Consider the following 21450-nt stretch of genomic DNA (forward strand, 5'->3'; position numbering starts at 1 on the left):
CCGTTGGATCTTCTCTATCTCTTCTATCAACCCTATCTGGTACGATCCCACACCAGTGAGCAGTATTCAAGCAGTGAACGAACAAGCGTACTGTATCCTACTTCCTTTGTTTTCGGATTGCATTTCCTTAGGATTCTTCCAATGAATCTCAGTCTGGCATCTGCTTTACCGACGATCAACTTTATATGATCATTCCATTTTAAATCACTCCTAACGCATACTCGCAGGTAATTTATGGAATTAACTGCTTTGTACAGGTGCTGACAGATTGAATACGGGAGTCCTTTATTTTCAATAAAAGAAAAGAGAATTTTTTTTCCTAAATGCGTGAGCTATGAATGTCAGTCGATCTTCACAAAGCGTGCACGGGCCCTGGGTTGGCGACACATCAGATTTTTCCAGTATGTGCCGCTATCCCAGGCTTGTTCACGTGCTCGACGAACAAACAACATTTCTGCTGACGGGGTGATGCTTAGGGAAGCGTCGCTTGCCTAGGCAGAGCTCCTACAGCAGCCAATCAGAAAGGTACAGGAGATCACGTGTGAGCGCCCACCGCGCCGAGCTGCGCGAACGAGGCGTGTGGGTCGCTCTCTTTTACTGACAGGCCCCCGACGAGATCAGACGCATTGGCCGGTTGCCTCCGTGCACTTTTCGAGCCCCGGCTCAATCAGTTTGCGCCTTAGGGCCGCTAAACTCACATAATGTACCCCGGCTAGGTCAATCAGTAAATGTTCTCTCAATAAACGGGAGGCAGTTCGCCGACCGGAGTTGAAAAATTAACACTTGTTCCCCTTTAGGCCCCACTTCCACCTCAGCCACATCCTGACATGCACAACTGGTGTCAGAAGTGGGATCTGACCCACCATGCGGTCTAACAAGTATTGACATTACGGCTAGCTGCCAGGACATTTTCTTTGACCTGGGGCCATGCAGTAAATTAATTTCTTGTGGTGCCGGAAGCACCCGATACGACACTGCATTATTACATGCAGCTGTCCCTGTTGCCGTCGCATCGGCCCTGGTGGCCCGTTTTATTTCAGCATTAACGCAAGCGATACAGCGACGTCGCCGCGCGTTGACCATCACGCCGCCAGCTGAGCCGCAGTCAGCCGGATGCCACTGTATTAGATGCTGCCGGGGCAGCACTTCTCACCGCCGCTGTAGCTTCGCTGCGCAGGCTGCAGTCAACGCCCAGCTGCCGCTCGTCTGCCTTCCTGGCGCAGACCCTGTCACTATGTTAGAAGAACAGATAAGACAGTTAACTATGCAAAAGATGGAATTGCAAGAGCAGTGCAATGCGCTTGTGGCGGAAAGCAACAAAAAAGTTACAATTGAACAAGCAGCTGCAAGCGCTAGTCGCGCCTCTGCAGTTAGCCCAGTTCCGCATATGTCCACTCTTGTTGGCAGTTTTCCTGCCGTAAATTTCATCCCGACTTTCGCGGGTAAAACTAACGAAAATGTAACGACATTTTTGCAGTGTGTCAAAGATGTAGGTAGGACATGTGGGTGGCCTGATAGTTTCCTTTTGAGTGTGCTGAAGCTGAAACTAGCAGGAGACGCTCGAACATTCACTCCTGGAAATTGAAATAAGAACACCGTGAATTCATTGTCCCAGGAAGGGGAAACTTTATTGACACATTCCTGGGGTCAGATACATCACATGATCACACTGACAGAACCACAGGCACGTAGACACAGGCAACAGAGCATGCACAATGTCGGCACTAGTACAGTGTATATCCACCTTTCGCAGCAATGCAGGCTGCTATTCTCCCATGGACACGATCGTAGAGATGCTGGATGTAGTCCTGTGGAACGGCTTGCCATGCCATTTCCACCTGGCGCCTCAGTTGGACCAGCGTTCGTGCTGGACGTGCAGACCGCGTGAGACGACGCTTCATCCAGTCCCAAACATGCTCAATGGGGGACAGATCCGGAGATCTTGCTGGCCAGGGTAGTTGACTTACACCTTCTAGAGCACGTTGGGTGGCACGGGATACATGCGGACGTGCATTGTCCTGTTGGAACAGCAAGTTCCCTTGCCGGTCTAGGAATGGTCGAACGATGGGTTCGATGACGGTTTGGATGTACCGTGCACTATTCAGTGTCCCCTCGACGATCACCAGTGGTGTACGGCCAGTGTAGGAGATCGCTCCCCACACCATGATGCCGGGTGTTGGCCCTGTGTGTCTCGGTCGTATGCAGTCCTGATTGTGGCGCTCACCTGCACGGCGCCAAACACGCATACGACCATCATTGGCACCAAGGCAGAAGCGACTCTCATCGCTGAAGACGACACGTCTCCATTCGTCCCTCCATTCACGCCTGTCGCGACACCACTGGAGGCGGGCTGCACGATGTTGGCGCGTGAGCGGAAGACGGCCTAACGGTGTGCGGGACCGTAGCCCAGCTTCATGGAGACGGTTGCGAATGGTCCTCGCCGATACCCCAGGAGCAACAGTGTCCCTAATTTGCTGGGAAGTGGCGGTGCGGTCCCCTACGGCACTGCGTTGGATCCTACGGTCTTGGCGTGCATCCGTGCGTCGCTGCGGTCCGGTCCCAGGTCGACGGGCACGTGCACCTTCCGCCGACCACTGGCGACAACATCGATGTACTGTGGAGACCTCACGCCCCACGTGTTGAGCAATTCGGCGGTACGTCCACCCGGCCTCCCGCATGCCCACTATACGCCCTCGCTCAAAGTCCGTCAACTGCACATACGGTTCACGTCCACGCTGTCGCGGCATGCCACCAGTGTTAAAGACTGCGATGGAGCTCCGTATGCCACGGCAAACTGGCTGACACTGACGGCGGCGGTGCACAAATGCTGCGCAGCTAGCGCCATTCGACGGCCAACACCGCGGTTCCTGGTATGTCCGCTGTGCCGTGCGTGTGATCATTGCTTGTACAGCCCTCTCGCAGTGTCCGGAGCAAGTATGGTGGGTCTGACACACCGGTGTCAATGTGTTCTTTTTTCCATTTCCAGGAGTGTATGTTGAGTCAGTCGACGCTCTGTGAGATGCTATCACTTTTGAAGCCTTGGCTAAATGGTTAGCAGAGCGCTATTCCGATAAGAGAGGTGTCAGTTATTATCGGGATTTGCTGTCTGCCTTACGACAGAAAACTAATGAAGATTTAGAAGTATTTGCTGATCGAATCCGCACGGTATCGTGTCACACTTATGTGCTTAGCTACTGCCAGGCCCGTAATGAAGTTTTAATAGAGGAAGCAGAAGCAAGGGCTATATATGTGTTCATTCGAGGGATTAACCCACAAACCGGGACAGATGTGAAAATGGCTTCCCCTACTACACTGCACGAAGCTGTGCGAGGAAGCAGGGAGATTTGTTACTAACCCATCGCGAAGTAACGAGTCGCGGCGCGTGTTTCTTAATGATGCAAAATGTCAGCGCGGCGGGAAGTTTAATCATACTGCCGCGCGCTACTGCGCACCGTATTGTGGCAGATGCCACAAGATCGGGCATACTAATGCCACATGCCCCCAAAACAATGTAACCAGACAAAGGCAGCAAAATGTCCCACAGACAAACAGGCAACGGGGTAGTTACCAACAGGGAAATGGTCGGGGGGCAGGCTCAGCCACCAACCCTCGCCCCCGATAAAAATATTGAAACCGGTGGATAAAAAACAGCAGAAAGATGAGGTGACAAATGTTTTGCTAGAGGGTAAACTCAGGGGTAGAACAATTAGAGTGTTAGTAGATACGGGAGCACTTATTAGCGTTCTGTTTGTCCCCTATCACGATAAGTGGAGGTTGAAACCGCCCCGCTATCACATTGCTGGATTGGGTGAGGGACTGATCATTCCTGCCGGGTCATCTTTCGTTAGTTTTCAGTTAAGTAAAAAAACATATGGTTTTAATATGGAGGTTGTACGGAAACGTAGGAGGGACTTTGATATCATTCTAGGCAATGATTCCCTCAGCGAGTACCAAGGGGTAATCGATTATAGGACGCACACAGTCCGACTTGGTGAGGAAACTCACTTTTTCGGCGGCGTTCGGACCGAAAGCGCGCAAGGAAACTGTGAGGGACGGCCGCTCTCACAGGATCCGACAGAACCCCGTACATGGCCCATTAAATCGTTACGCCCAGTTACCATTGAGAGTGGGACAGGCAAGGTTCTATGGATTGATATCAAAACTCCATTGCCTACTAGTTCAATCGTTTATGTGGATCCGCTCCGTCAAAACGATGTGTTGGACAGGTTACAAGTTCATGTGAAGAGAGGTTTATGTGCTGTAGAGAGAAAAGGGAAAAAGTTTTGTGTGCCTGTATGTGTCGATAATTTTTGTTTTAGAAAGATAGAGATTCCACGTGGAACAGTTTTAGCAAGTGGTCAGGAAATAGGAGATGATGATTTTTCAGTGATAAATGAACGTAAGAGTCAAAAATAGGAAGCAGTTCCCCATTAGAAGTGTGCGTATCCTGATACCCTCTTTGCAAAAGCAATTTAATGAAAAGTTAGAGCATTTGAGTAAAGCAGAGCAGAGGCTAATATGGCCTGTATTGGAAGAATTTGCGAGATTGTTTGAGGAAAGGCAATATTTGCCTGCTACTGACCTCATACAGCACGAGATTCCCACCGGGGATGCTAGACCTATATCACAACCAGTATCATTTACAACCAGTAGTGGAAGACACAGTTCAACAGCAGCTAGCAGCAGGGATTATTCAACCCTCTGCCAGCCCCTTGTCGTCCCCAATCGTTCTGGTTCGTAAGAAATCAATCAATGGCGAGAAGAGTTATAGGCTCTGTGTTGATATGAGAGCGGTGAATAAAGTAACAACACTTGATACTTATCCTTTGCCTCGTATTGACGAAACCCTAGATCAATTAGGAAACTGCAAGTATTTCACCACTTTAGATATGCGATCAGGGTATCATCAGATTCCTATAGCTCCCAAGGACAGACCTAAAACCACCTTTATTGTGCCTTCGGGTTTGTATGAGTTTTTACGCATGCCATTTGGTCTCAGGAATGCTCCTGCAACCTTTCAAAGATTTGCTGATTTATTGTTACGTGGTTTAATGCGCACCACATGTTTAGTTTATTTAGACGATATTATTGTATTTTCTAGAACTATTGAAGAACATGCAGAAAGGTTGAGGTGTGTTTTGTCACGTTTGCAGACTGCCAATTTAAGTCTGAAGATAGAAAAATGTTCATTTGCACAGTCACAAGTCCAGTACTTGGGACATGTCATTAGTGCTGAAGGTGTCAAACCAGATCCTCGGTTGACTGAGGCTGTGAGAGATTTTCCCACCCCAACCAATGTGAAAGAGTTACAGTCACTGCTTGGCCTATATAATTACTAGCGTCGGCTGGTGAAAGATTACGACACCATAGCTAAGCCATTAACCAAGTTGTTGACAAAAGGTGCAGTTTTCGAGTGGTCAGAAGAATTTGAAGTAGCTGTAAGGAAGAATAAAGAAGTACTAACAAGCTCACCTCTGTTAGTCTATCCAGATTTTGAAAAACCTTTTATTCTTGCAACCGATGCCTCAGATTTTGCTCTGGGTGCAGTCCTTAGCCAAGAATATAACGGAGAGGAAAGACCTGTTGGTTATGCCTCCCGCCAAATGAATCAGAAGGAATTGCTTGCACTTATGTTCGGGGTAAACTATTTTAAATGTTATTTGTATGGTAGAAAGTTCACCGTAATAACAGATCACGCGGCATTAACTTGGATGTTGAATCTGAAAGATCCTAGCAGTCGTTTAACTAGATGGGCTTTAAAACTTGCCGAATATGACTACGAGGTTAAGCATAAACTTGGTAGACTGCATTCTAATGCCCTGAGTCGTAAAGTAAGGGTAGTACAATATGTTTTGATTGAGGAACTAGGCGCAAAGCCGAGATGAATGTCATAGGTATGTTACAAGTGTAGATTTCATTACTGAAGATGGTATTTTATACCGATAGACTCCGGGTGGTAATAGAGTTGTAATTCCTAAGGAATTGCAGTCCAGAATAATAGCTCAATGCCATGATAGTTTGCAAGCATGCCATAATGGGCGAAGAGCAACAAATGCAAGGACAGCTGCATGGTATTGGTGGAAAAACAGAAAGAAAGATATTCAAAAGTATATTCAAAATTGTTTACCTTGCGCTCAAAGAGCACCCCCTCCTAGGACCAAAATACCTTTACAAAGCCTTCCAGAGGCGACGAGAACATTTCAGAATATTGCTCTCGATATCGTCGGTCCTTTTCCACAAAGCAATCAAAACAAATATATCCTGTCCATTATGGACCACTTTTCTCGATACCTTGTTTTGGTACCTCTCGCTGATATGACAGCAGAGACAGTTGCTAGAGAATTTGTCAATCACTTAGTTTTGCCTTTCGGCAGCCCTGACGCTGTTCTAACAGACCAAGGGACGAACTTTATGTCGGCTTTATTTGTTCAAGTGTGCAAGCTTCTAGGAATCAAAAAGTGGAGAACCACCCCCTTTCAACCAAAGGCAAATGGCCGCCTGGAACGTGTCCACAGGACAATTAAGAAAATGTTAAGTTACTATGTAAACAGAACGCATTCAGATTGGGATCGTTATATCAATATAGTCGCTTCAGCCTATAATATCCGTGTCCATGAGTCAACAGACTATAGTCTTTTGGCAAACCTATAAACTCACCTTTTGAATTGGACAAATTGCCGCCAGGTGTGGACATAACTGAAGTCAAGAGGTTAGCTCGCCGTTTCAAGTCAATTTGGAAACAAGTTCAAACCAAAAATTCCAAAGCCACCAAAAAACAATTACAGCGGAGAATAAGAATGCAGTAATGCCCCTTTACAAGCCTGGAGATTTAATCTTGTTGCATAACCCAACAGTACGACGAGGAAGAACAAAGAAGTTTGCACCTCAATATGAGGGACCGTACCCTATCATTCGGTTAACCTCTCCAGTAAATGCTGAAATCCAGTTGCCAGATCGGTTAGTGATAGTACATTTCGATCGTCTGAAACCCTTTTATGGAAAAGCACCTTCCATTCCGACAGTTTTGCCTAATCCATCGCCTAGTAGTGTATCAACTATGCCAGGACCTACAGTGACTAAAGTAAAGAAAAAGAAGGTAAAACATTTACCTGTCAGACCTAAATATTCCTTAAGAAGCAAGCATCCTTATGCATTGAGGTCAAGAGACTAAGTTTGTATCTTGTTTTGTAGTATCATATTCATTTGAAGTTTCATGTAGTACTTGTTCAGTTGCATGCGCTGCTGCAGCCTTAAGTGTAGCTTACTAATATGTAAGTGCAAAGTGTAGAGTAAGTTGCGAGCAAGCAAAGTGCTGGAAGTATGGGTTGGAACGGCAGTATAATTATATTCGATGAGGAGATATCTGCTCAAATAGTACGGTAAGTTGTCGCAAGGGTTCCTAACCGCTTCCTGAATGGAAAAAGTAATTGACAAATAATACGAGACTATCATGATCCTACACTACCACGAGTTTAAAACTCAATCCTGGGATATTAGATCAGCTATAGCCCCTGTTTGTATCTTCCATGTAATTAAATTCTCCAGAGCTTAAGATAACGGAACGATTAGAACTGTCCACATTTTGTGCAGTTCCTGTGTATTACACTAGAGGATATCAGACCCAATGTTGTAATCGCTGGGTCACTCTCATAATAGCTTCATCTGCCTCGTTGTGAATATCACACCACATCTCTCTCTCTGTTTCCCACCCCGAGAGTACAAATCCATGCTGTAACTATGGAGTTTACCCCAGAGTTTAATCTATGTATCATTAAGGTAACAGGACGATAATAGTGAAGTTTTGGAATCATTTATTATCGGAAGAAATAATTACACAGTACATACAAACCTAACATTCACCCTGGAAGGACACAGCAATTTTAATGATATTTCTTTTCACCCGTTGCGCTGTCCATCTACACAGCACACCTATGCAAAGTACGTATGACTATCAGTAACAAAATACACCTACTAGTGTCACTGTATTGAAAGAGAGCTGGTAGCTGCACCTAAGTTTTAACGCGTCATGTGCCTACACTGAAATGCTGGAGAGTATAACAAAGAAGTGTTCTGTGAAGAGGAGTGATCTGTGTTATGGTACCTGGTTATGGGAACTACACTTTTAGTATTTATGCCATTCATCCTCCGTACGACAGTACTTGTAACTCCCCTTTTGAATATCGCTGCAATAGCTATTAACCACAAATCATTTTGTCTAATGCTCAAATAAAGTACACCTTTTCATAAAGATGTCTACCGACGTACACAACACAAATTGCTATCTTTTAAGAGGAACTTTTATTGGTCCGCAGCTCGTGGTCGTGCGGTAGCGTTCTCGCTTCCCACGCCCGGGTTCCCGGGTTCGATTCCCGGCGGGGTCAGGGATTTTCTCTGCCTCGTGATGACTCGGTGTTGTGTGATGTCCTTAGGTTAGTTAGGTTTAAGTAGTTCTAAGTTCTAGGGGACTGATGACCATAGCTGTTAAGTCCCATAGTGCTCAGAGCCATTTGAACTATTTTGAATTTGAACTTTTATTGATTGCCTAGCAGAAGCTAGTGAAAACTTTTCCCAGGTTACAAACCAAGTGAATATTCAATGTAAATTCTTCAATACTACGTGATGAAAAAGTAACTTATTTAGTCAAAGTTCACATAGAAAGATACTGGCACTACTACGTAATTGGTAGAGGACACAATCACTTCTAATGTAATGCATCTCAGTTCGTATAGCGCCCAATAATATTTTTCCTCTATCTTGGAAAACAGGGATTAAAAGTTTATGTTCCACCGTTAAAGAGACTATTGGTATTCGCGGCTGCAAGTCAAAGGAAGTAGTGCCGCTCTTGGGCGTCTTCGGGCGAACTCCTTCGCCATACACATTCAGGAATTGGCGGATATACATAACTTAGTGTAACTGGCCACTACGATGTGCATTTCTGTATCCAACCTGGCTATGTACGGAAGGGAGCTGGGCTCGGAATCGTCCGATAGAGAGCACTACTTTAAAAAGAATAGAATCAGAATCGTAGTTAGAGTTGAAGTATTGAGTATCGCAACTTCACTAGTTTGGCATAGTCAAACACTACTGTACTAAAGTCATTCACCCACATAGTAACAAATAACAGGCCACGCCATCGTAGTCAAAAACAAAACATAACTAAGCGTGCGAAGAAGCGCACAGCTGCTTGATAAGAGCTTCCTTGCTGGAGGCGCCATAGCAGCGCATTCCGTTAGATAAGCTGCCGCACGCGCACCCACACACCAGTACGCACTACGTCGAATGAATCACTGCGCCACATTTTGTCATTTGTTACGTTATCTAATGAACCACAAACATCCTAGTTGATGAATTACACTGCTACACGAAGTATCTTGTACCTAACCAAACGCAAATTACATAAAACACACTAGTAAACGAAATTATTGCTACCTTATCTACAGCCTTGCAACTAATTCACACTCTTATGCTGTCTTAAATGCAACCTATGGCGTTCAACAAGCACGTATGAGAATTACAGGATACACAATGCCGTGATACGCCGTGAAACGGGTTCTGCACTACTAGTGTAAATACGTCTCACATATACAAATTTGCTGTCTCCTACAATGCAGATAATCGTTTTTCTTAGCTAATGAAGAATAGAACACTATTAGTTTTCATACAAGTGATCATTATAGAAGGCTAACTCATAATTATTCACTGTTTACATACGACACACCTATAAAACTATGTCTTACTGATCGCAACAGCGGCTCACCGAGCAGACGCCACAGGTAAGTCATGGATCGTCGAAATGTCGCCGTGGTGTTGCAGTACGTGCTCAGTTAAATCTCCAGGATTAGGGAGATACATGATAGAAAGAGGACAGGGCATGACACACACCTACTGACAAGATAGAGGCAGAGTTAATGACAGCTGGTCTGCTTAATTATTCTTACAAGTCTATGCTTAGAGTCAAGCTCAACAGGGTATGCATACTTTACCATAACAGAGTAAGTGGATTTAAAGGAAGAACCATTTATTAGAGAGTGTGGCAGGGGTTATAGGTGGTACAAAACAAGTGAGAGAATCTCATCATTTCACTGCCACGATTATATTACAATTTAACACCTCAATGAATTACATTTGACTCACATCACCACAGTCCCATTCGCTCCTATTGGCTATTACCGTCATTTACGCACTTTGTACCGATCACACCACCTTGCATTACAAGTAATGTTTTCACACACCCAGTAATGGATGTCCTTAGTATTCATAGCCATGGACCATGACAGTCTCCTTTCAAGTGACGCAATTCGTCCGGAATTAAATGTCTTAATGCCAACTCGTAGCAGATTGCACATCTATTAGTCCTGAGACGACTATACTGCCTTCCAGTCGCTTTGCAATGCTTGCTCACTGATCTAAGTCATAAGCTAATTCATGCTGTGTGTTTCATTTTATTGTTTTGTATTATTTTATTGTGCTGCTAATTGCATTATGCCTCATGTCAGTTTATTATGTTGTATGTGTGCATTTTTATTTGTCATTTTATGTTGTATACCTTCAGTTTGTATACGCAGGGAACACGGGGCCATGTCTCAACCCTCCAGCTCCCCTCACTGTATTAAGGGATAGTTACGTACTATTATCTTTCCTTTATGAATCAAATAGCACCTAAGCCATGGCGGTCACTCTGCTACCTTGCATAACAAGGAGCGGCTCCGCGATAAAGACTAATACTCCTGTTTCTCTGTGGGAATGTTTCGCTGCCACCGCAGCGATGGAAGACTATCTGACACAGTCACTGACATGTCAGATTGATAGGTTGGACTCAGTAAATTATGGGAACTACTCAGGAATGGGCTCAAGCGCTACGTAGTAATTGGCCAAGGGTAAAGGAACGCCTGCTGAGTTGGCCTGAATCCCAACTGGCTAGTTCAGCGAGAGACAGATTCGCACTCACAGTGGCCAACGAGTAATAGGGACAACTATTTCGTTGGCTCGGTTTTTTCACGCTACTGACAACACACGACTTGCTGGTATCCGTGCTGTCGAATCGGTGGATACCTGCAGTCGCCTGTGATTGCAGTTAATTTTTGAAGCCCTCCCCTTTTATCACTTACTCTACTGCCGAGCCCACGGATCTGTCCTGTCCTTTTGTTCATGAGTATGCAGTGGTACTGTAAACTACTTCAACAATACCGGTCCTATCCGTCTTTACAGCCATTTTTCTCATCGAGGTCTCGCTCCTCCCTTGTTGCAGTGTCCATGTTTAAGCTATTCTCCGACGATCTATTGTGAAGTGAGTATCGTGTCTCTGCTATCTAGCCAAGTGAAGAATCAGTGTCCTTCAACAGTAGGCGAAAACCTGCGCTGGAAATTTTTAAAGACGTAACCATGGGCATAATTTGGTTGTTCCTAAGGAGAGCTTTGTCCCTCCCTTAAAGTACATAAATACAATCATCGTGTTCGCATTTTCACTTTTCCTTGCTGCTCGTGACTTTTCGTGACACTAAACACAAGTGCGACGCGTAATTTGCGTCGTAGCAGCGATACGATACGTACTTGGAAGAAACACCACACAGTTCTTAGTACCAACATAAATTATCTCTCAGCGTAACTCGCTAAGCTAAGTACGCCAACACTCGGTCGTGTAAGAGGGAAGTTTTATTCCCCGCGCGTACTACTGTAAAGCAGTGCAGCGCGCTACACACGTGTGCGTACGGGCACGAGCTACCTGATCAGCAGCCACGCGCGTACGTATTGTAACCGGTAAACTTTACTGTTCAGCTACGCTTCAGCTCTCAGAATCTTTATCCACAGAATTGGGCAGTAAGTCACTCTGAGCTTTAAAATGCTATACATTATTACAATGTCGATCCGCCTTTTCTTGTATTACAGTCATTACATGCTGCGTTATTTTGCTGCCTTCTTAGAACCCGAGTATTATGCCAGATGTTGGCACATTTCTCCAACAGTCACGTCAGCGAATCTCGAGTTTTCATAGAAGTTAAGAGTTGAAGTATCTGTCTTGTTAAGTTGCTGTTCCCAATTTGCCTGAAGCAATCGGGGTGTAGTCACCACTTTAGTCATGCTGTTAATTGCTTAATGCCTTGATATCACAACGAGTGTGGTCCTCGGTTGTTGCCAATGCTTCTCACGTAACCATCTCTCCGCAAATGCTTGCTATTTCATCCTTTTCTGCCATGCTCTGCCTTACTTTTACCTGATGCCAGGAAACATTTTGTTATCCTCGTAAATATGCACTGGTTTGCTTAATCCACGAATCTCGACCACTCAATAACAGCAGTAGCAAGTCCTTCTTCAAGTTAGTTACCATTCAGCCCATCTGGCAATCGCAACCTTGTACACCAGAATCTCTTTTACGGCCGCTATCATCGGTTTTTCCTCTCACTACATCTGGTGCTTATATGATGATGAAGTCCCATCTCGCTTTGGCAACCCATAGCGAAGAATAGGCACATATTGTCAGACATAGTGTATGAACTACATGTTATCGCTTCATGAATACCCGCACAACGTTCCTTACACATTCACAGACACCTCATCCACATGATACGTATACACAGTCATACTCACCACCCCCTGAAAGGGAGAGTATAAACTCTACTACAGCAGATATATTAAAAGGGTTCAGCTGCACTTGCATGAGACATTCTGTCATGCAGCTGATTGACCTCCATCAGTGACTTCACAGTAATTACTATATGTGTTCAAACTTATCCATTCATACTGGAACTAAGGACTGTGAGTGGTCTTGTTTTTAGAGGAAACAAAAAAAAACCTGTCCTCGTATGTTATCGACCTTGCGTTAGCCTTGGTTTAAACCAGTAGGGGATAGTTTATTATATTTTGTACCTCAGACATCTACAATTGCTTTAATATGCTATGACCATGTTTTCGTGTCTCGGACGTATCGTTTCGCACTAGGAAACAGTGGATTACTGTTCAACATGTCCACCTGTGATTTAATAACAGCTACTGTCAAACTGTCAGCACGCCTAACACAAGTGAAAAATTTGAGCCTCGGACCCCTTTTACTTTATTTACCTGAGGTACCAGTGGTACTACCATCACCCGATAATGTACCCAGGCTACCCAACGAGTCCGATGCTCGATTACTTCAGTCAATTGACGAATTACTAGCTCACGAAAAGGGCCAAATCGCCCTGGATCGAGCTGTTGCTCACATAGCTACCTGGCGGACACAGAAACAATTGTATACGGTTACTCTGCCTAGTGCCCTGACTGTTCCAACCCTGATTGTCGCAGGAGCCGTTCTCTGGTGCCTGTATAAGAAAGGATATTGTAAACACATTAAGTCAACACAACCAACTGTCCCCGAGGCACAGCCCGAGGGTGAATTTCGACAAGAGTACTGTCAGGCATGGTCTACCATAGTGAAATACAATCTTTTAATGAAATAAGGTTTGTATTGTCTAATGTTCATTTACTATTATTGTTATCATGTATCAATGTATCTAATCGTGTAAACTATTGGGTAGAGATACTAGAGATGACCACTGAATGTAGGAAACCTTAGTTTACTTGCTGCTAAAGCCCACCCCTGCAAACTTTACTGATACAATCCCTGGGGGAGTGTTTCAGTACCTGCCTACACAATAAGCAGCTGCCACCATGTCCCTCCTTCCCGCCGTCCCCACCTGAGGGAACGACAGAGTATCCAACGCTGCGCGGCGCCCTGTGCTGCCTCGCTCTCCGTCAGTGGCACATGGGGCCACCACATCACAGCGCCGCATCTGACCCAAACATTCTCACTGTTTATTTTTCAATGATTGTCTATATCATATGTGGAAGATATACCATCAACAGTTAGAAATTTGCGTTTAACCAACTGCAATCAATGTCCCTACACAGAAGCAAATGTCTTTTATGTTACATTATGCACATGTTTTAACTTTCTATTATCTGTATATGAAGCAATTTTTTAGGTTGTTAGTGTTTCAATAAGTCTTTAATTATTATTTTGAAGCTATTGACCATAGAAACTACCTCTCAGTTTGAGAATTTCAATGTTTTATCTAATTATTTACTATCTTCATATTCTGTTTATGTTAACTATGTTTGTCAATTGAATACTTTTATTTTATAGAACTAACTAATTTGTTACAGTTACTACCTTCATATTTTAGTTTATATTCTGAAACTGTTTCCACTATGTAGCAAAAAGTTTAACGTTTGCCAAACAACACAAACAATTACACATTTCTAGAGGCGCCTGTAACCTTCAAAACATCAGTGCTGATTCAGTTCGGCCAGCATCTACACTTCTGCTACACCGAGTTTAGCGTTTCAAGTATATATGAGTAACAGAATCTGTAACACTTGATTCCAATGTTGTGAAACTTTGGACATACTTTTAACTTTTTTTGCTAAGATTTGCATTCTGATACAGTAATAATGATGGGAAATTATCCTATTGAATTGTGTGATAAGATCAATGTCTCTAAATGTTTCATGATTTTGATCAACAATCTTCCTGCATAATATCGTTTTTTTTTTTTAAAAAAAAGGGGACTTCATTTTTATGTTGTTGTAAAACCACTCCAGTATACATAGATGTTTTTGTAAAACTTAGATTCACCCCACGCCCATTTTTGTAAATATTAGCACACCCGACCAAGGGAGCAAATAGTTTTCTTTTATCAACGAACAACAACTAATTTTCACCATAAAACGCCGCTCCCGCGGAAGGGAACGAGATGTACAGGTGCTGACATATTGAGTACGGGAGTCCTTTATTTTCAATAAAAGAAAAGGGAATTTTTTCCTAAATGCGTGAGCTATGGATGGCAGTGGATGTTCACAAAGCCGTGCACGGCCCCTGGGTTGGCGACACATCAGATTTTTCCAGTATGTGCCGCTATCCCACGGCTTGTTCACGTGCTCGACGAACAAACAACATTTCTGCTGACGGGGTGACGCTTAGGGAAGCGTCGCTTGCCTAGGCAGAGCTCCTACAGCAGCCAATCGGAAAGGTACAGGAGATCACGTGTGAGCGCCCACCGCGCCGAGCTGCGCGAACGAGGCGTGTGGGTCGCTCTCTTTTACTGACAGGCCCCCGACGAGATCAGACGCATTGGCCGGTTGCCTCCGTGCACTTTTCGAGCCCCGGCTCAATCAGTAAATGTTCTCTCAATAAACGGGAGGCAGTTCGCCGACCGGAGTTGAAAAATTAACACTTGTTCTCTTTTAGACCCCACTTCCACCTCAGTCACATCCTGACATGCACAGCTTTCAGTTGCTGACCTGATATATTGTAGCTAAATGATAAGGGATCTTTCTTTCTATGTATTCGCAGCACATTACACTTGTCTACATTGAGATTCAATTGCCATTCCCTGCACCATGCGTCAATTCGCTGCAGATCCTCCTGCATTTCAGTACAAATTTTCATTGTTACAACCTCTCGATATACCACAGCATCATCCGCAAAGAGCCTCAATGAACTGCCGATGTTATCCACAAGGTCACTTATGTATATTGTGAATAGCAACGGTCCTACGACACTCCCCTGCGGCACACTTGAAATCACTCTTACTTCGGAAGACTTCGCTCCATTGAGAATGACATGCTGCGTTCTGTTATCTAGGAACTCTTCAATACAATCACACAATTGGTCTGATAGTCCATATGCTCTTGTTGTTGTTGTTGTGGTCTTCAGTCCAGAGACTGGTTTGATGCAGCTCTCCATGCTACTCTATCCTGTGCAAGCTTCTTCATCTCCCAGTACCTACTGCAACCTACATCCTTCTGAATCTGCTTAGTGTATTCATCCCTTGGTCTCCCTCTACGATTTTTACCCTCCACGCTGTCCTCCAATACTAAATTCGTGATCCCTTGATGCCTCAGAACATGTCCTACCAATCGATCCCTTCTTTTGGTCAAGTTGTGGCACAAACTTCTCTTCTCCCCAATCCTATTCAATACTTCCTCATTAGTTATGTGATCTACCCATCTAATCTTCAGCATCCTTCTGTAGCACCACATTTCGAAAGCTTCTATTCTCTTCTTGTCCAAACTATTTATCGTCCATGTTTCACTTCCATACATGGCTACACTCCATACAAATACTTTCAGAAATGACTTCTTGACACTTAAATCTATACTCGATGTTAACAAATTTCTCTTCTTCAGAAACGCTTTCCTCGCCATTGCCAGTCTACATTTTATATCCTCTCTACTTCGACCATCATCAGTTATTTTACTCCCTAAATAGCAAAACTCCTTTACTACTTTAAGTGTCTCATTTCCTAATCTAATTCCCTCAGCATCACCCGACTTAATTCGACTACATTCCATTATCCTCGTTTTGCTTTTGTTGATGTTCATCTTATATCCTCCTTTCAAGACGCTATCCATTCCGTTCAACTGCTCTTCCAAGTCCTTTGGTGTCTCTGACAGAATTACAATGTCATCGGCGAACCTCAAAGTTTTTATTTCTTCTCCATGGATTTTAATACCTACTCCGAATTTTTCATTTGTTTCCTTTACTGCTTGCTCAATATACAGATTGAATAACATCGGGGACAGGCTACAACCCTGTCTCACTCGCTTCCCAACCACTGCTTCCCTTTCATGCCCCTCGACTCTTTATAACTGCCATCTGGTTTCTGTACAAATTGTAAGTAGCCTTTCGCTCCCTGTATTTTACCTCTGCCACCTTCAGAATTTGAAAGAGATTATTCCAGTCAACATTGTCAAAAGCTTTCTCTAAGTCTACAAATGCTAGAAACGTAGGTTTGCCTTTCCTTAATCTTTCTTCTAAGATAAGTCGTAAGGTCAGTATTGCCTCACGTGTTCCAGTATTTCTACGGAATCCAAACTGATCTTCCCCGAGGTCGGCTTATACCAGTTTTTCCATTCGTCTGTAAAGAATTTGTTTCCTTTACTGCTTGCTCAATATACAGATTGAATAACATCGGGGAGAGGCTACAACCCTGCTCTTACTTTCTTCATTAAACGACTGTGGGGAACTGTATCGAACGCCTTGCGGAAGTCAAGAAACACGGCATCTACCTGGGAACCCGTGTCTATGGCCCTCTGAGTCCCGTGGACGAATAGCGCGAGCTAGGTTTCACACGATCGTCTTTTTCAAAACCCATGCGATTCCTACAGAGTAAATTTCTAGTCTCCAGAAAAGTCATCATACTCGAACATAATACGTGTATACTTAGACATGGCACGCAACCACGGGACGTACAAATGGAATAACTTGAGGATCGGAAGAAGAGATCACTGCAGCTATACAGGCCAGCACGCCTCACAAGTCGCCCGGATCCGTTGGCCTCTCGTTAGAGTTCTACAGGACCTACCACCAGTTACTGACGACGACTTGGACGGACTTTTGCCGTGACCTCCTCTGCGGCACATCTTCCTCTTCTCCGAAGTTCTTTTCGAAATCCCCCTCGCAGCTGCATCATCCACGCTAGGAGCAGCTGACATAGTTCCCTTCTTACAGTTTACAGATTCTATCTCCTCAGCAGTTATTCATATCCACTTGCGAGAAGATGTACATCGATGATGTACTGATGTGTCGCCACCACCCTTGTTTCCTCTCACTGATGTCGAAGACGATCGCCAGACTTTGTGAGGAAGTGCTGGTGCGACGGAGGTGGATTTAAAAAACAGAAAAGAAAAAAAGACGAAAAAGGCATAGGATCCGAGTTCGAGCCTCGGTGTGGCACACAGGTTTAATCTGCCACGTAAATGTAAATATCGTGTGACTAGGGCCTCCCGTCGTGTAGACCGTTCGCCGGGTGCACGTCTTTCGATTTGACGCCACTTCGGCGACTTGTGCGTCGATGGGGATGAAATGAATATGATTAGGACAACACAACACCCAGCCCCTGAGAGGGGGATAATCTCCGACCCAGCCGGGAATCGAACCCGGGCCCTTAGGATTGACATTCTGTCGCGCTGACCACTCAGCTACCGGGGGCGGACATATCAGCCACGAAATTTCAGTTAGTAATACACTGCTAAGCAAAAACGTTATGACCACAATCCACAGCGACGTTGGATGCCGCCTGGTGGTGTTGCGGGCACGTGATGTGGTAACAAAAGTAAGCAAGCCCTAGTGAAGATATGGGCTGCAAAAGGGGAAATCCACCGAGATAAGCGACTCGGACAAAGGGCAGATTATTTTTACACAGAGCTTGTGAACGAGGATCTTGAAAGCGGTGAGGCTGGTCGAATGTTCACGTGCTACTGTCGTGAGCATCTACGGGAAGAGGCAGAAGGACAGTGAAACTACCACTAGGCACTGAATGATTCGACATTCAGAGAACGTGGGGTTCGGAGACTTGTCTGTTCTGTTAAGCAGGATCTGTGGCATCTCCGGCGGATGAGCACAATGATGGTGCACGCACAACCGTCTCGGAGCACAACGTTCGTCGTACACTGTTGAACATAGAGCTCCGCATCAGACCACTCCTACGTGTTCGCGTGTTGACCCGACGAAATCGCCAGTTACGATTTCAGTGGGCACGGAATCACCGGGATTCGACCGTCGACCAATGCAAACGGGTCGGCTGTTCGGGTGAATCACATTTTTTCCACACTACGTCGATAGTCGTCTCCACAAACGCCGTCATCGAGGTAAACGACGGTTCGAAACGTGCAGCACGCCACGGACGCAGGCTGCTGGGAGTAGTGTTATGCTGTGGGAGACAGTCTGCTGCGCTTGCGTGGAACCTGTAGCAGTAACCGAAGACACGCTGACAGCTGCGAACTACCTGCAGCCCTTCGTGCCTGATGACTTCCCCGACAGCGAAGTTGTCTTTCAGCCGTACAACTGTCCACGTCCCGGAGCCAGAACCGCGCTACAGTGGTTTTAGGAGCATTATATCGGACTCACGTTGATGTCTCGGCGACTAAATTCGCCTGGTGTAAATCCTGTGGAACCCAACTGGTCTCTTATCGGGCGCCACCACCGCGTACGCAAATCAGAAGCCCGTTATTCAGGCGAAATACAGTACAGGACCTGTGCACACTGCCATATACGTTCACAAACCTACCAACAAACTGTCGGATCCCTGATATGCAGAATCACTTGCATCGTGTTGAACAAATTGCACATCTACCGTTCATAGTCAAATATAAGAACGTAAACCAGCTGGTTTGTCTGTCACCTGCATTTTCGTGTAAGCATACATTTCTCGCGGTGTTTGGATATTGTTGTCCAATCCCTGTACACGTCTCTGAGAATTCATTTTACACACCTGCACAAAGATGCAATCGTTTTGACAATTGTTTTTTATGAGCCACGTATTGGCAGAACTCAGATGTTTACTTATGACTTACCTGCAGGCTGCACTCTTTGTTCCGTACTAGTACTGCATGTCACATTTTTTGCTTACTGGGGACGGATACATTCGCACTGCTCGGCACTCGCCACGTCTCAAACTGTCGCTAAGCAACGGCTTAGACCGCTGCAGGGACCCCTGTGTTGTCGAGAACCGCATCCCGTCGTGATTTGTCGTTTAGTCTAAAAGCATATGCGGAATACACCGCACAGTGGAGGAAACTATCCAGCGATAACGATAAGTGCGTAACTGGGCTAGGACGGCCCACGTCGAGAAGGTGTCTGCAAAATCTACCTTAAAATATACGAAAAATGAAGAATGAGTTATTATTGGTTTTCCCTCTTCAGTTTACTGCGACCTAATTAAAGATAATTACACTAGATGCCTTTCGTTTTTATTCATAAAACATATTCCGTGGTTATTCTGCAAATTCGATACATATATTTGTTCATTTTTGGTTGCTTTATGTTAAAAACAGGGTCTTGTTTATAAAGCTGGTGTGCAAGTTAATTCAAATGACTCCAAGCACTATGGGACTTAACATCTGAGGTCATCAGTCCCCTAGAACGTAGAACTACTTAAACCTAACTAACCTAAGGACATCACACACATCCATGCCCGAGGCAGGATTCGAACCTGCGACCGTAGCAGCACCGCGGTTGCGGACTGAAGCACCTAGAACCGCTCGGCCACATCGGCCGGCTGTGCAAGTTACTTATGGTGTTTTTCTTTACTAGTTCTGCTTCATCCAACTGCGGCTGACGTTGAAAGACTTAGATTCACAAATGCACTGGGCAGCTTTTGCCATCCTTCAGTATTTCTTGCGCTACATTATTTACACTTCGCTTTTCTAAATTGAACTGAAATTATGTGTATTTCTCACTCTGCACAGCAACAGTGTTTATATCTGTTCGTTCGTTTTCGTTCACGTTGTGAGTGCTGCCAATCTATAAAGCCACATTTTTACATTTATTACAATGTGCAAGGAAAAGTGGAAATTTAGTAAAACAGATCAACCAAGAGAAATCCTTCACTGTTTTAAAATAAGGAAAGGTTGTTTTTGAAATCATTTTGACTTAACGATATGCGAACTATTTACCACCATTACACAACCCAAAGATCGATGTGCAAAGAGGTACGAGCATCAGTTAATTGAACGTACCGAACAAAAAATGAGCAAGATTTTCGGCGAAGGCTACGACAGTTCATACAGCATGAGGGGTATATACAACGGCGTGGAAAAAGGAATCATGTCACATTTTAAATTGTGTCTTTAAAGGTGCTGGAGAGGGTGAGAGGCTAATCAAGAAACAGCCCTGTATTTTCGAAACTGTTGAGAACATCTAAAAACTGTCCAGTCACAGGATATTACGGTGGTAGGATTTATGAAGTTGTTCGGCGAGTACCTTCAAGGTAACATAAAGACTCCAAAACCAAAGCGTTGGGCATGCAGATAAGAAACCAACTACACATTTAAAGAGTCATTGACGTTCTTAATGCTCGGACAGATTCGTAAGATTAAGACACGCAGGACAGGCGTTAGTATTTTCGCGCTCCGGGTAATCTTTCATCGGCCCCTCTCCCAAATTTTTTGTTTTAAACTATGTTTTTTTTTATAAATTCAGAAAATTATAATGCAAAAAAATCAAACCGCCTTTACTAAAGAAACTTTTTTTAACGCTCGCAGCTTCGTAAATTCGATACTTTACAGAACTGTACTTTTTTTCTAGTTTTATAGATGCTAACTCTTTTGGGCTATAATGCCTTTATAACCTAATGAACAGGCTAACTCTGACTCTATTGCGATCATAGTTAATCGAGCAACACGCTCTTGTTCCGTTGTAGTTCTCAAGCAATTCTTAACTCTTCCAAGAACGCTGAATGGCCGCTCTAGTCAGGCAACAGGAAAAGTTCAGTAAATCCGTAGGGCCACCGTTATATTTGAAAATACGTTATTAAATCTGAGCATATGTACAGCGTTGAGAAGGTGCCGGGGGGAAGTGACTCAGATGCAAAATTAGCTTTTTGAACCTTGTTTAACTGCAGAATTTCTTCTTTCAAATCCTGCTTATTAACGTCCACTGTACAAAGATACCATGATTTCTACAGGATCTAA

This window comes from Schistocerca cancellata, chromosome 8 (assembly GCF_023864275.1).
Source record: "Schistocerca cancellata isolate TAMUIC-IGC-003103 chromosome 8, iqSchCanc2.1, whole genome shotgun sequence".
Classification (NCBI taxonomy): domain Eukaryota; kingdom Metazoa; phylum Arthropoda; class Insecta; order Orthoptera; family Acrididae; genus Schistocerca; species Schistocerca cancellata.